Genomic DNA, 16916 nt, shown 5'->3' with positions numbered 1-16916 from the left:
TGTTTACTACCGGTTTTCACACAGTGACATCTTGTTGAACTATCTTCGGTGTTTACTACTATCAGTGTTCACGCAATAACAGTATGCTGACCTGTCTTGGGTTTTTATTACCAGTGTTCATATAGTGGCATCATGCTGACCTTTTTTGGAGCAGTCACTGTGTGTGACGATTGTTCACGTCATGTTTGGTTGATATGTAATGTTATAGATACTCGTATGTATAAGTGTATATGCATTATGAATACCCATACCATACAGCAATCACACATTGTATATTCAGTGTTATGTTGAAGTGTGGAAAGTGTGTTTTTACGAATATCTCGTGATCAAATTTAGTCTGTTTCGTTGACTAGAACATGATAACATTTCTATAAAAACATTTGTACAGTTAAATAAAACCCCAAACTGACTTTTATCGAGGAGTTCGGGGTAACTCGGGGCATTTCGGGGTAACTCAGGGCATTTCGGGGTAACTCAGGGCATTTCGGGGTAACTCAGGGCATTTTTCAAATCTATGTCCATATCTATATCGTCTTTTGCAATTGAATAGTCCAGACTGGCTCATTAACACGTAATTAATATTCCAAATGGATATTTGTAATTTTAGAAAAATCTTTATTATCTGAATATTTTGTCGTTTTTAGTTGAATCTATTTACATTCTTTTCTTTTCAATAGTGCAGAAAATATTAATTTATTAAAATATGAAAGATAGGATGTCACATGCATGTGTCGTCAATAAACCTTGAAATGCTGACTATAGTTATTTTCTCTAGTTAAATTGCGATTGGAAATTACCTTGAATTATTACAATTGATGACATATACGATTATACTTTGGTCACAGTCTTGTATTTTCTTATTTTATATTTCCATCGCCACTTTGTGTCTACACGCCATGTAAGCGCAGTTACTTCGGTAAAGGTGCATTGGGGGACAAGATAATACTCATGGGAAAACACTGAGTGGTTGAACATTGATTGATTATCTAATTGATTGAGTATAACTCATCACTTCAGTCGTCCACGAGCAAGCATGACTCTTTAATTGAGGCGGATTGTAACGATAATAAAATGATACCCCCGCAGGGACATGAAGGTCGCGTGCATTCTTATTTTGACAACATTCCAACAGGCGAGCAATAAACTTAGAAATCAGTTACCAGTGCACGCAATGTGATGTATTATATAGCATCAAGAACCTATAACTAACTCATTTGCACATTAATCACTGTGCAGTATAAGAGGGGATTTCAATTGACAGTTAATCCAATGATATGTGCGGTGAACGAGGTTATATTTAAGCCCCCCTAACCCCAATTAGCGTGTCAGTGTAGTATTCAAGGAGATGTTCATCTCTGTCGCACAACGTTAAAGAGAACAACAAATCATGCTGTCATTCTTTGTAAAAGAGTTTTACATTATGAACAACTTGATCGAGCGGACGATTGCGTTGATCACATCTTATGATTGACGATTGGATGCGTGGTGCAAACGCGTTTACCACAGAGTGGCACTTTTTATGTGATAATTCAGGTTAATGTTTAATGTTACTACCATCATGTGATAATTTAGGTTATTGTTCATTGTCATTATCATCACGTGATAATTTAGGTTCCTGTTCAATGTCACTATCATCATGTGCTAATTTGGGTTCCTGTTCATTGTCACTGTCATCATTTGATAATTTAGGTTCCTGTGCATTGTCACTGTCATCATGTGATAATTTAGGTTATTGTTCATTGCCATTATCATCACGTGATAATTTAGGTTTCTGTTCAATGTCACTATCATCATGTGCTAATTTGGGTTCCTGTTCATTGTCACTGTCAGTCATCATTTGATAATTTAGGTTCCTGTACATTGTCACTGTCATCACGTGATAATTTAGGTTATTGTTCATTGTCACTGTCATCACGTGATAATTTAGGTTCCTGTTCACTGTCACTGTCATTATGTGATAATTTAGGTTCCTGTTCATTGTCACTGTCATCATATAATAATTTAGGCTTTTGTTCATTGTCACTATCATCATGTGATAATTTAGGTTCCTGTTCACTGTCACTGTCATTATGTGATAATTTAGGTTCCTGATCATTGTCACTGTCGTCATGTGATAATTTAGATTATTGTTCATTGTCGCTATCATCATGTGATAATTTAGGTTTCTATTCATTATCACTGTCGTCATGTGATAATTTAGGTTATTGTTCATTATCACTGTCGTCATGTGATAATTTAGGTTATTGTTCATTATCACTGTCGTCATGTGATAATTTAGGTTATTGTTCATTATCACTGTCGTCATGTGATAATTTAGGTTATTGTTCATTATCACTGTCATCATGTGATAATTTAGGTTATTGTTCATTATCACTATCATCATGTGATAATTTAGGTTATTGTTCATTATCACTGTCGTCATGTGATAATTTAGGTTATTGTTCATTATCACTATCATCATGTGATAATTTAGGTTATTGTTCATTATCACTGTCGTCATGTGATAATTTAGGTTATTGTTCATTGTCACTGTCATCATGTGATAATTTAGCTTATTGTTCATTGTCACTATCATCATGTGATAATTTAGGTTATTGTTCATTGTCACTGTCATCATGTGATAATTTAGATTATTGTTCATTATCACTGTCGTCATGTGATAATTTAGGTTATTGTTCATTATCACTGTCATCATGTGATAATTTAGATTATTGTTCATTATCACTGTCATCATGTGATAATTTAGGTTATTGTTCATTATCACTGTCGTCATGTGATAATTTAGGTTATTGTTCATTATCACTATCATCATGTGATAATTTAGGTTATTGTTCATTATCACTGTCGTCATGTGATAATTTAGGTTATCGTTCATTGTCACTGTCATCATGTGATAATTTAGCTTATTGTTCATTATCACTATCATCATGTGATAATTTAGGTTATTGTTCATTATCACTGTCGTCATGTGATAATTTAGGTTATTGTTCATTATCACTATCATCATGTGATAATTTAGGTTATTGTTCATTATCACTGTCGTCATGTGATAATTTAGGTTCCTGTTCATTGTCACTGTCGTCATGTGATAATTTAGATTATTGTTCATTGTCACTATCATCATGTGATAATTTAGGTCCCTATTCATTATCACTGTCGCCATGTGATAATTTAGGTTATTGTTCATTGTCACTATCATCATTTGATATTTTAGGTTCCAGTTCATTGTCATTATCATCATGTGATAATTTAGGTCTTTATTCATTATCACTATCATCATGTGATAATTTAGGTTATTGTGCATTATCACTGTCGTCATGTGATAATTTAGGTTATTGTTCATTATCACTGTCGTCATGTGATAATTCAGGTTATTGTTCATTATCACTATCATCATGTGATAATTTAGGTTATTGTTCATTATCACTGTCGTCATGTGATAATTTAGGTTATTGTTCATTATCACTGTCGTCATGTGATAATTTAAGTTATTGTTTATTGTCACTATCATCAATAATATTTCTTGGATTTTTAAAAATGTTCTATCAATGGCGCAATTTCAATAAATGTGATTGCTTCTGTCGTAATTGTGAACTGTGCACGCTCATCAAAGTTTCCACTGACAAATCAATATTTCAATGTATGGGCGAATTTCTGCAAACATTTTTATGTCTGATTTCATAGTTGACATTTATAATGTCATTCATAGGATTATCATCTTTCTATCATAGTGAGCCCTCGCCTTTATATTAATGTGAACTCTTACTTCTCTGTATAAGAACTCTTACCTTTACCTTTCCATGGATGGGAATCCTGTCTACGAATAGACACCCTTACATGGAAACATTTACCTTTCTATGTATGGTAGCCTACACCTGTCTAAGCATGCAAGAAACCCATACTTGAGAGCCGTTACTTTTCTATGCAAAAAAACACTTAACTTGCTTTGCATGAAAACACTTATTTTTATATGCATGGGAAAACTTACCTTTCGATTTATAGGAGCCCTTGCCTTTCTATCCATAAGATCCCCTACCTTTTCGTAAATATGGACCGTCCTATGCATAGTAACCCATTTATGGATATAAATCCTTACGTGGGAGCACTTACCTTTCTGTGTATATAAACATTTACATTTCTATGCATAAGATTGATTACCTTTCTTTCATTGGGGAATACTACCTGCACCTCTCCATGCATCGAAAGCCTAATTTTTCTATACATGGGGCTCTTACATAGGAACCCTCCCTTTCCATGCATCGAAAACCTAACCTTTCCATCCATGGCAATACTCAACTTTCTATGCATAGGAAGCCTTTCTTGTTCTATTCATTGGAATCCTTTCTTGTTCTATGCATAGGAATCCTTTCTTGTTCTATGCATAGGAATCCTTTCTTGTTCTATGCATAAGAATCCTTTCTTGTTATATTCATTGGAATCCTTTCTTGTTCTATGCATAGGAATCCTTACTTGTTCTATTCATTGGAATCCTTACTTGTTCTATTCATAGGAATCCTTACTTGTTCTATGCATAGGAATCCTTACTTGTTCTATTCATTGGAATCCTTACTTGTTATATTCATTGGAATCCTTTCTTGTTCTATGCATAGGAATCCTTACTTGTTCTATTCATTGGAATACTTACTTGTTCTATTCATTGGAATCCTTACTTGTTCTATGCATAGGAATCCATACTTGTTCTATTCATATGAATCCTTACTTGTTCTATTCATTGGAATCCTTACTTGTTCTATTCATTGGAATCCTTACTTGTTCTATTCATTGGAATCCTTACTTGTTCTATTCATAGAAATCCTTACTTGTTCTATTCATTGGAATCCTTACTTGTTCTATTCATTGGAATCCTTACTTGTTTTATTCATTGGAATCCTTTCTTGTTTTATTCATTGGAATCCTTTCTTGTTCTATGCATTGGAATCCTTACTTGTTCTATGCATAGGAATCCTTACTTGTTCTATTCATATGAATCTTTACTTGTTCTATTCATATGAATCCTTACTTGTTCTATTCATAGAAATCCTTACTTGTTCTATTCATTGGAATCCTTACTTGTTCTATTCATTGGAATCCTTACTTGTTCTATTCATTGGAATCCTTACTTGTTTTATTCATTGGAATCCTTTCTTGTTCTATGCATTGGAATCCTTACTTGTTCTATGCATAGGAATCCTTACTTGTTCTATTCATATGAATCCTTTCTTGTTCTATTCATAGGAATCCTTTCTTGTTCTATGCATAGGAGTCCTTACTTGTTCTATTCATAGGAATCCTTTCTTGTTCTATGCATAGGAATCCTTACTTGATCTATTCATTGGAATCCTTACTTGTTCTATTCATTGGAATCCTTACTTGTTTTATTCATTGGAAACCTTTCTTGTTCTATGCATTGGAATCCTTACTTGTTCTATGCATAGGAATTCTTACTTGTTCTATGCATAGGAATCCTTACTTGTTCTATTCATTGGAATCCTTACTTGTTCTATTCATTGGAATCCTTACTTGTTTTATTCATTGGAATCCTTTCTTGTTCTATGCATTGGAATCCTTACTTGTTCTATGCATAGGAATCCTTACTTGTTCTATTCATAGGAATCCTTTCTTGTTCTATTCATAGGAATCCTTACTTGTTCTATGCATAGGAATCCTTACTTGTTATATTCATTGGAATCCTTTCTTGTTCTATGCATAGGAATCCTTACTTGTTCTATTCATTGGAATACTTACTTGTTCTATTCATTGGAATCCTTTCTTGTTCTATGCATAGGAATCCTTACTTGTTCTATTCATATGAATCCTTACTTGTTCTATTCATTGTAATCCTCACTTGTTATATTCATTGGAATCCTTTCTTGTTCTATGCATAGGAATCCTTACTTGTTCTATTCATTGGAATACTTACTTGTTCTATTCATTGGAATCCTTACTTGTTCTATTCATTGGAATCCTTACTTGTTCTATGCATAGGAATCCTTACTTGTTCTATTCATATGAATCCTTACTTGTTCTATTCATTGGAATCCTTACTTGTTCTATTCATTGGAATCCTTACTTGTTCTATTCATTGGAATCCTTACTTGTTCTATTCATAGAAATCCTTACTTGTTCTATTCATTGGAATCCTTACTTGTTCTATTCATTGGAATCCTTACTTGTTTTATTCATTGGAATCCTTTCTTGTTTTATTCATTGGAATCCTTTCTTGTTCTATGCATTGGAATCCTTACTTGTTCTATGCATAGGAATCCTTACTTGTTCTATTCATATGAATCCTTACTTGTTCTATTCATAGAAATCCTTACTTGTTCTATTCATTGGAATCCTTACTTGTTCTATTCATTGGAATCCTTACTTGTTCTATTCATTGGAATCCTTACTTGTTTTATTCATTGGAATCCTTTCTTGTTCTATGCATTGGAATCCTTACTTGTTCTATGCATAGGAATCCTTACTTGTTCTATTCATATGAATCCTTTCTTGTTCTATTCATAGGAATCCTTTCTTGTTCTATGCATAGGAATCCTTACTTGTTCTATTCATTGGAATCCTTACTTGTTCTATGCATAGGAATCCTTACTTGTTCTATGTATAGGAATCCTTACTTGTTCTATGCATAGGAATCCTTACTTGTTCTATTCATAGAAATCCTTACTTGTTCTATTCATTGGAATCCTTACTTGTTCTATTCATAGGAATCCTTACTTGTTCTATTCATTGGAATCCTTACTTGTTCTATTCATAGAAATCCTTACTTGTTCTATTCATTGGAATCCTTTCTTGTTCTATTCATAGGAATCCTTACTTGTTCTATGCATAGGAATCCTTACTTGTTATATTCATTGGAATCCTTTCTTGTTCTATGCATAGGAATCCTTACTTGTTCTATTCATTGGAATACTTACTTGTTCTATTCATTGGAATCCTTTCTTGTTCTATGCATAGGAATCCTTACTTGTTCTATTCATATGAATCCTTACTTGTTCTATTCATTGTAATCCTCACTTGTTATATTCATTGGAATCCTTTCTTGTTCTATGCATAGGAATCCTTACTTGTTCTATTCATTGGAATACTTACTTGTTCTATTCATTGGAATCCTTACTTGTTCTATTCATTGGAATCCTTACTTGTTCTATGCATAGGAATCCTTACTTGTTCTATTCATATGAATCCTTACTTGTTCTATTCATTGGAATCCTTACTTGTTCTATTCATTGGAATCCTTACTTGTTCTATTCATTGGAATCCTTACTTGTTCTATTCATAGAAATCCTTACTTGTTCTATTCATTGGAATCCTTACTTGTTCTATTCATAGAAATCCTTACTTGTTCTATTCATTGGAATCCTTACTTGTTCTATTCATAGGAATCCTTACTTGTTCTATTCATTGGAATCCTTACTTGTTCTATTCATAGGAATCCTTACTTGTTCTATTCATTGGAATCCTTACTTGTTCTATTCATAGAAATCCTTACTTGTTCTATTCATTGGAATCCTTACTTGTTCTATTCATAGAAATCCTTACTTGTTCTATTCATTGGAATCCTTACTTGTTCTATTCATAGAAATCCTTTCTTGTTCTATTCATTGGAATCCTTACTTGTTCTATTCATTGGAATCCTTACTTGTTCTATTCATAGAAATCCTTACTTGTTTTATTCATTGGAATCCTTACTTGTTCTATTCATTGGAATCCTTACTTGTTCTATTCATTGGAATCCTTACTTGTTCTATTCATAGAAATCCTTACTTGTTCTATTCATTGGAATCCTTACTTGTTCTATTCATAGAAATCCTTACTTGTTCTATTCATTGGAATCCTTACTTGTTCTATTCATTGGAATCCTTACTTGTTCTATTCATTGGAATCCTTTCTTGTTATATTCATAGGAATCCTTACTTGTTCTATTCATTGGAATCCTTTCTTGTTATATTCATTGGAATTCTTACTTGTTCTATTCATTGGAATCCTTACTTGTTCTATGCATATGAATCCTTTCTTGTTCTATGCATAGGAATCCTTACTTGTTCTATGCATAGGAATCCTTACTTGTTCTATTCATTGGAATCCTTTATTGTTCTATGCATAGGAATCCTTACTTGTTCTATTCATTGGAATCCTTACTTGTTATATTCATTGGAATCCTTTCTTGTTCTATGTATAGAAATCCTTTCTTGTTTTATTCATTGGAATCCTTTCTTGTTCTATGCATTGGAATCCTTACTTGTTCTATGCATAGGAATCCTTACTTGTTCTATTCATTGGAATCTTTTCTTGTTCTATGCATTGGAACTCTTAACTTATTGTGCTTGTGAATCTTTATTATTCTATGTTTAGTAACCCTCATCTTTTTATTCATTACATTTGCCATATGTCTAGTATTAACAAATAATCTATCTGCAAGATGAACTATATTATGATTTATATAAATAAACGCATTACACAACTATATCTCGGACTATATCTTCTTCCTAAATAATTAACACGTCTCAACGTTTTTTATTGATTTCCTTTTTTCGCTACATGAAAATGTTTACTTATAATGACGTGTACTAAAATAAAATATCCATCTATCATATATATATGATGTATAGATCTATACAATATCGTTTGCTTGAATGCCTGAATGACATGTGAAACTATTGTTATAGTGACACGTTTAGTAAATAAAAAACTTAAAAAAACTTTAGGTCAACCACAAAATATGTAGCGCGTAGTGCTGCCTTTCTTGATAGGTCTATCGAGTTTATTAGTGTTAAATCCGTGTTAAGCACGTCTTTAAAATAACAAGACACCGATTGGCCTCCGGGATTTGTCACAACGATTTGCCGTGACACCGGTAAGAACTACACCAGTATCGAATAGCTTTGCCCACCAGCCAACTACGTGCTCCATGTGAAATGAATTTCAGCGGAAACAGTCCTCTGTCTTTGATGGTCGGCGCAGTGCGCGATATGCCTTTTGGCAATCCACCTTTGAATGGTGTATCGATTGGTTACGAGTACACCGAATAACAATCAAGCAATAGCATGTCGTTCTCATAATTTTTGTACTAGCAAGTTAGTTTAGTATAATAAGTAACTAACAGATATTTGACTTTCATGAAATACATTCAAATGTATCTCTCCTGGCTGACAAGGCATATAACACAAATGCATGGTTCAATGGCTTCATCACAACTAACTATTACACCCACGTACAAAATAAACACACAATGAATGGTGATTGGCAAGCGGACATCTGTCATACGTTTTCGTGTCACATGTTACAAGGCAAATGACAAAAGTCCAACCGTCAGATAAGCTACTCGCGTTTAGTTCGGCGTTTATGTACAAACTTTCTGCAGTATCGGCCTGTAACCTTATGTGGGGTTGACAGATATTGGTATAAACAAAAGCCGTCTCCAGACTATTTGAGGACATGTAATTGTGTATATTAAGATTGTAAATAGGACGGTGCATTGGTGAAGCGATAATGTTAGCTACACATACATCAAACTGGTTTAATATTTGCTGCCATATCGTTAATTGAATATTGAGTGTCAGAAAAGTGATTTCAAATATTTCGTTAGGATAAATTAGCTCTCAAGCTGATTGTAAAATATCACATATCAACAGCTAACAAAGGAAAGAATAGATGCTAGAGTGGATATATGCAGCATTCTAATTTATTACATTCCATCAATAATCACATTCTTCCCAATTAATATGAACTTATTATTAATTCTGAAAGAATAATGTGACTGTTTTACTGCACATACCATCAACATAAGTTTGTAAGTTTATCATAGAATGAATTTGTGAAATAAAAATGACCTTGAACCAGCAACTGCACCTTTAATTGGTTTTCATTATGCGTATATATAATTTATAAAATTTTAAGTGAATTTTAATTCCAAAACATGGTTTTCGGAATAGAATAAGCATACATTGTTTGAAATCGATCATTGTAAATTACTTCCAAGCTGAGTTATCATATTGAGCGTGCTACTCTGAATAATTTATGTGTACATTAAACTGTTTGACATTGTTTGAGTACTTACTCGATAACTTGATTAGGCCATTATCAATAGCTTTTCAATGAAACCGGAATCGAGTTGTCGTTCGCCGTGTAAGTTATATGACGGATAAATTAAAATTTATAGATTGGTTTCCATTACAAACAAGGAGATGGATTGTCAAGACTTATCTCGAATATATACACACCCTCTTTACATTGAGATATATAGGTACTTCACAGACGTAATCCTAACGCACCTAGATTTACAGACCGATTGTACATTTGAACAGATGACTATAACCATGCTAAACCAAGCTGTAAAACAAAAGAGACAGAACAAGTGCAAATCAAACACAACGTTGTTATGCATTGTACAAACCACTATATATATGCATATAGATAGAGCCCTTGTATCAAAAGTTACACAGAACCCAATCCTGACCTGCAAAAATCAAACGTCTTTTAATCAATTGTGCACTTAGAAATGTAATGCTTTATGATATCATTCTTAGCATACAGCTAAGTGTAAATCAAGTCTTTTAATAAAATACATCCAACATTATAGACACGACATGTGTTCCAACAATCTGCCAAAATGAATAAAGTATGTTTATTCAGCTGACTCTGATAGCGAAGACGTTACATCATTGGTATATTTTTTTAAATGGCCAGGTATATGACGTCATCAACGTCACGAAACATGACATTTCTCTGTATTGATAAGTACATGTTACTTACTTACCTGAACATGTCTTTTCAAATAATATAAACGAAAACGTTGAACATGCTCTCCCTCTGTTTTGGTGTCCATTTTATTCGACGACATCATGTAACCTTTACTTACTCATATTGTAAGTACTATATATGTGACTCGTATATTTAACAGTAAATAGAATACGAGTAAAAACACGCAATTTTATATCGATCTCAAGTAAAATGGAAAAAAAAGAATTAATACAAATTGGGACTGATTGTAATTATAAACGTAGCCAACCTTTATTGAAATAAACTTTACAGATAAAATAAAGGAAAGCGAACAGCTGCAGACATTACAACAAATAACGGCAATCAACGAATTAAGATTGTTGCAAATTTAATCATGGATTCTCGATCTTGATTTTATTTCCACAAAACTGGCACAACGATGGAATTATCTATGTAAATGGTTTATGATAAAATGTCTAAATGTGTTATTACACTAATCAATAATGCCACTTCGAAATCGACAACTCATGAAGTAGGGACTTATTACAATCTCTTCAATTGAACATTTATTTAATGAATGCGATTGCATGAATATTGTTGGTAATTTGTTATCAAACAGAGTGTATGGATATACAACACCTTACATAAAAAGTAACATTGCTAGGTAACTGACAGGTAGCCTGGTATTGCTGTGCGGGTGTCAAATGTATTATTATAAAATTAAAACGATTGAAATAAAAAAGGTTCTATATTGTTATATAGCTAGAAAAAATGTCACCCATATACCACAATGCATGAATCATTCAACCATAAAGAATCAGAGATAAAGTCATAAAATACGACAGACTCACATATGCATACACCTATTATAGTGCAATCAGATATTGCAAACAGCATTACAAACATTAATAATTTGCATAGCACTTTATCAAGTATCACGTTTCAATTGCTTGTAATAGAAATGGAAATGTCAGGTGAAGATATTAGTATATCTAGCTGTAAATTTCGCTTCATATATTTATATAAATATAGTTTTAGCGAAAATACGACTAAAATTGTAGAATAAATAAACTGCAAGCCGGCAAGTCGACGGTGTAGTTCAAAAGAGGTGAATCAATGTTGCTGCCCCCCCCTCTAAGGCACAATTAAACAAGAATGCGCCAGCCATAGAGGGCGCTCTCCAACTGGTATTAAATTACAATTGCATGTATATAAATCTGATTATCTGTCTATAATCTATGCTATATCAATATTTCATACAAATTTATGTAATTCATATTTTTGCCTGAAATAAAGGTTAACATCGTCATTGTATTTAGGAGACTGTGCATGACTTATACTACTTATATTAATATTGAAAACAGTCTGTAGTTATGTGAATATGGAAATAACATGCACAACTGTAGAGCTAAATTTGGAAACAATGACAACAAGAAAACAACAACATGTACACGTACGAGTACAGATTAAACTAAGTTGTAGAATACAAATTAAAAGTTTTTAGTAAACCAGCTGCATTTGTGCTAGTAACATAGTTTGTATTAACACAGCTGTCATCGTGCATGACCAAGACAAACTGTTTGCAACGGCTACTTGAATAGTTGAATAAAATTGTTTTAATACTTGCCTGGCGTGTTGTACACCACGTTTCTGTGTACGGATTTAACAATAACGCATGCATCTCAACAGAAAACGAACTGTGTCTACGTTTGGTTGTAGATTGTTAAGTTAGTCATCAGTTGGGCGTAGCCCGATACATCTTCCCGATGTTCATGGTGTTGACTACTTGTGCACTGACAGGTTTAATTTAATCCTTGCCTGGTCAAGTCAATGTAAATATACATGGGGCTGGTGGGTTAAGGTTCTATGATTTAAAGTACTCGGCAAAACGATTTCTCTCATCTACAAATCATAATCTAATTTCTACCATCTGTTGGCACTGACTGTTCAGAACCACTGGCGATAAATCATTAATCTAAACAATAACTGGGATTCCACACTTTCACACAAATACTTTATCACAAAAGTACTCTGAATTACATGTGGGAGACCAAATTCATAGCGTACTAACAAATGCCCGGCCTTGGCGTACATAGTGCATGGCATATCAGAAGAATATTGTATAGGTTGTTATGTATGTGATCCGAGATGGCGTCACGGAATTCGGATAGCATCGGATTATCGTTCACTGACCACGTAAATCAATTGTTACTGATATACATTATAATATAGTGTAATGGGTAGATTATATTGCTCGTAATGGAGCAGATAACGGAATTAATCTGCAGGTTTTGTTGAGTAGTGTCAGGAGCAATACTAAACTAGACAAATTACTAAACAGCTAACTATAGCGATGCGTATGTTTACAGGAAGCTTGGGTGTGTGATAATACTAATGATTTTATTTTCCCGTGAAATTACGGACAAAATCAAACTCAACAGAAGGCTGTGTCCACAATGGCAGGCATTGCTGGGTTGCACTTGAACTGCACTTCAAATATACTTTAAATATATTTAAATAAATCAGTTTGATTTACGTATACTTAATAGTACTTCCTCTCTACGTTGACAAATATACTTTGCATTTGGAACACGAAGTTTAATGAAATCATACTTAGACTTTTGTTTGCAAATAAAGATACAAAATATTATGAATACAAATTTCCTAGAAAAATAGTATATACATTTCTGAGAAATCTTGCTTTGCCTATGTCGTAATAATCAACTTGCTCCATACTCTTGCAATTCATAGCTGCAGGTGAGTTGGAATTATAGAAGTGCATTCCATGATTTAAACTTATATGCTGTTGATTCACCAAAGTAGTTATGGTTTGTATTTATAAACAAATACTGACTAAAGACTTTTTTCAAGCCATTTTTGAACTATTAATTAAAACAAATTGAGATATCAAATAAACGTTGTTGAAGCAAAACAAAGCATTATATGTAATAATTTAAGGAAATTTTAAGAGCAATATAGTCTTCTGAAATATATATATGTATGTACTTATTTTGTAGATATCTATGAGAAAATACATGTTCTAAATTATATGCTCAAATCAGTCCAAATTCATAGTACTTATTTTGTCAACAATATCACTTCCTATCATATCGTCTTAATGTTTTGAATTTCCATCCTATATATTTCTCTGAATCGTGGAATAGAATAGATATGCCTCGCTTATTGCATCGATATGCGGTAATTATTTGGGGAATTTCATTAGGAGTGATGGATTGCATATTTGACAGTGTTGTAACTCTGGTATCGGTGAGTAATGCTATAATACATTTCTTATTTCGTATCAAGGGTGTATCTCCATGCGTATTTCCTGATCAGTATTATTACTTACTGTAGTTATGTTTGTTGCCTTTATTTATTTTTATCAATTGCTCTTTATCATTAGTAATGTCCGTGTTGTTATTATATTGTAGAGCAATTGACAAAATGTCATCTTCAGTATTCATTGCATTAGTAGTATTTATTTTGTGTGGACTCTCATGATTATTGTTATTTCCTAGTATAATTTAATCATTACATTTTATATTTGTCATTAAGGTGTGAAATGTATTCATCATTTTTCAAAAGGCTTGTATTTATTTCCAATAAGATGGGCCAAAGAGATATTTGCTGGTTCAAATGTCATGGTAACTGCAGAATGATTGATTGCAACTGAAGGAATAATCTGTAACGAACTTATATCTTGCCGGTGAGAATCACTGATCAAATACTAATTTAATCTACTCTGAATAACTTGACCAATTCTCCAGGTGAAATCGGATGTGTTTGGATAGCAAACTCTCCATATATCTACTAAATTGTGATGCTCCATTATTTCTATCATGTTTTCTTTTGCATTTTTCCAACATGTTCCAGAGGAGTCTGAGTAGCCAATTCCATCTTTCAGGGTGACGTTCAGAATTGCCTGCACTATAATTTCGTTGTCGGGACCAATTTCACATGATGAAACAATTTCTAAAAAACATCCTGGGTAAATTGAACATGTGTTTTTGTCATTATTTTGGGCATATTAATAAAATACATCTGTTTCCAACGAGATTTCAGGAATAATATATCTACCATGTTCACTAATATGGAAAAAAGTGGTACCTCGTTTCCCTCAAATAAAAACAATTAAACGTGGTTACATGTGGTAGATATTCCATTTACTTTTGTGGTGCATGTTTGTTTTGAACTAAGCCCCTGGAGGATGTATGGTTTGTACATGCATCTGTGAAGGCATTGGGCGAGCATTATTCCGTAAAAGATTACGTCGAGAGTCGACCAGTCGATGCCTACATAAACCACGATGGTAAATGTTGAAAGACTGAAGCACACCTGGCAACGTGACATCGCACACACCACGAGATATTCCAGTTCAAGGTTTGAGTTTATTGTAACAAATTGTATTGTTGTTAGAGATTTGTTTAACGTACCATAACTTTGATCTATATTGATTACATTAAATTGTCAGCCATAATAGTTATTACTTTGTTGGTTTGACGTGTGTTTGATTCTACGTATGCGTACATTGTCCATCGTTGTGCATAATTTATTTGCACCTGTCCCTCGCATCTGTACCTGAAATAGTCTATACAATTAATTCGTACATTGTGAGTCACCCCCGTATATCGACCTATGAAACACGATCAAGTATAACTATGACTGTCCGCTTTATACGGAAAGCAGAAACAATAGTGCCATCACCGACTAGAACAGTGAATGCTTCTTCATATGCTTATACTAGGACACAGATTTGTTGATCTGACATCATTCGAACAGTCATCTTTCAATATACACAGCTTGAACACCAAACGGGAATAGGCGTTAACGATGAATTGAAATTAATATCTTCAATAATAACTGCCTGAGTACCAAGACGAAATGAATCAACAGCAAACAAATGCACGGAAAGCTTCGGACAGAGAACGAAACCGTTATACAAATTGTGAGAGAATCGTATTATTCGGTATATGTGTTATTGTGTTCTATTGCATTGTGATGTCTTCCAAAATAAATAAGAATAAACCACTACGTTGATAAATTGTTTTTATCTCAGCACTGATGATCAAGACATTTACTGTTCTCTAAAAGCCGAGAAATAAATAACTATTCCCTTACAGCAATGTTGATACCTTGTCAGTAATGGTGATGCTTATTCAAACACACCCGGGAAGTCTGTCTCACTGTTGGCATTGACTACTTATTATACAATATCATACATAAACTAACACTCGTTTAAGAATGGAGCTGACGTGTTTTCCTATCCATCAGATATTTAATAATTTACTTTGAAATCTATGTAATTATTACTCTATATTGGTATATTCCACCTGGTCACGATACATCCCACACATTTATTCTGATATATAAAATGTATGCAAGAATTACCATGTATACGAAGGATAGAACGAATTGATAGATTACATGGACTATAAAAACAAAATGAATTCAGAAGCAGGGACATTATCTTCAATGAAATCAACACCACGTACGAAATCAATAAGTACATGCCAGTATTGATTCACGTGTTATTATTATATTAGTATCTTGGTTTACTCTGAATCGTGGAATCGAATAGATATGCCTCGCTCTTAGTAAACATGTGAAAAACGTATCCATATATGCATGGAAAATACATTGATATACGGGTATTAAATCATTTTATTTGGAATTTCATTACGAGTGATAGATAGCATATTTGATCTAGTACGACAGTGTTGTAACTTGGGAATCTGAGAGTAATGCAATATCACATTCTTTATAACGTGGTGGGTATAATAAGCGAACCTAACGAATTAAAAATACACATCAATGATTATTTATGGTATTAAAGTGCTTATATCAGATATGTTAATGATGTACGTGTGATTCAGTGTGTACTCAGATATGTCCATCACACATATCAACATCCGATAGAAACAACAATCGAGGATTGTGACGTCACCATGATGACGTGTTTTGTTCTTCTGGCCTTTGATATGACGTTAGTCAATTTTTATAGTATGTTCTCGTATCTGGAATTAACTTGCAAGAAAGTAAATGTGGTGAGAAAAACGTACAATCGCAACGCCGTTTTCCCTGAAGTTAGATTATGGTAACATATTTACGCATAGCAATATGCATATGCGTAGTGCTAAACCTAGATAAACAACAACTTCCGGCACTCGTCAGATAATTTATAAAGTATCATC

Source organism: Saccoglossus kowalevskii, chromosome 10, assembly GCF_978046115.1.
Source record: "Saccoglossus kowalevskii chromosome 10, keSacKowa6.1, whole genome shotgun sequence".
NCBI classification, from domain to species: Eukaryota; Metazoa; Hemichordata; class Enteropneusta; family Harrimaniidae; genus Saccoglossus; species Saccoglossus kowalevskii.
The sequence above is the reverse complement of the archived record's forward strand: the minus strand, read 5'-3'. Positions refer to the sequence as shown.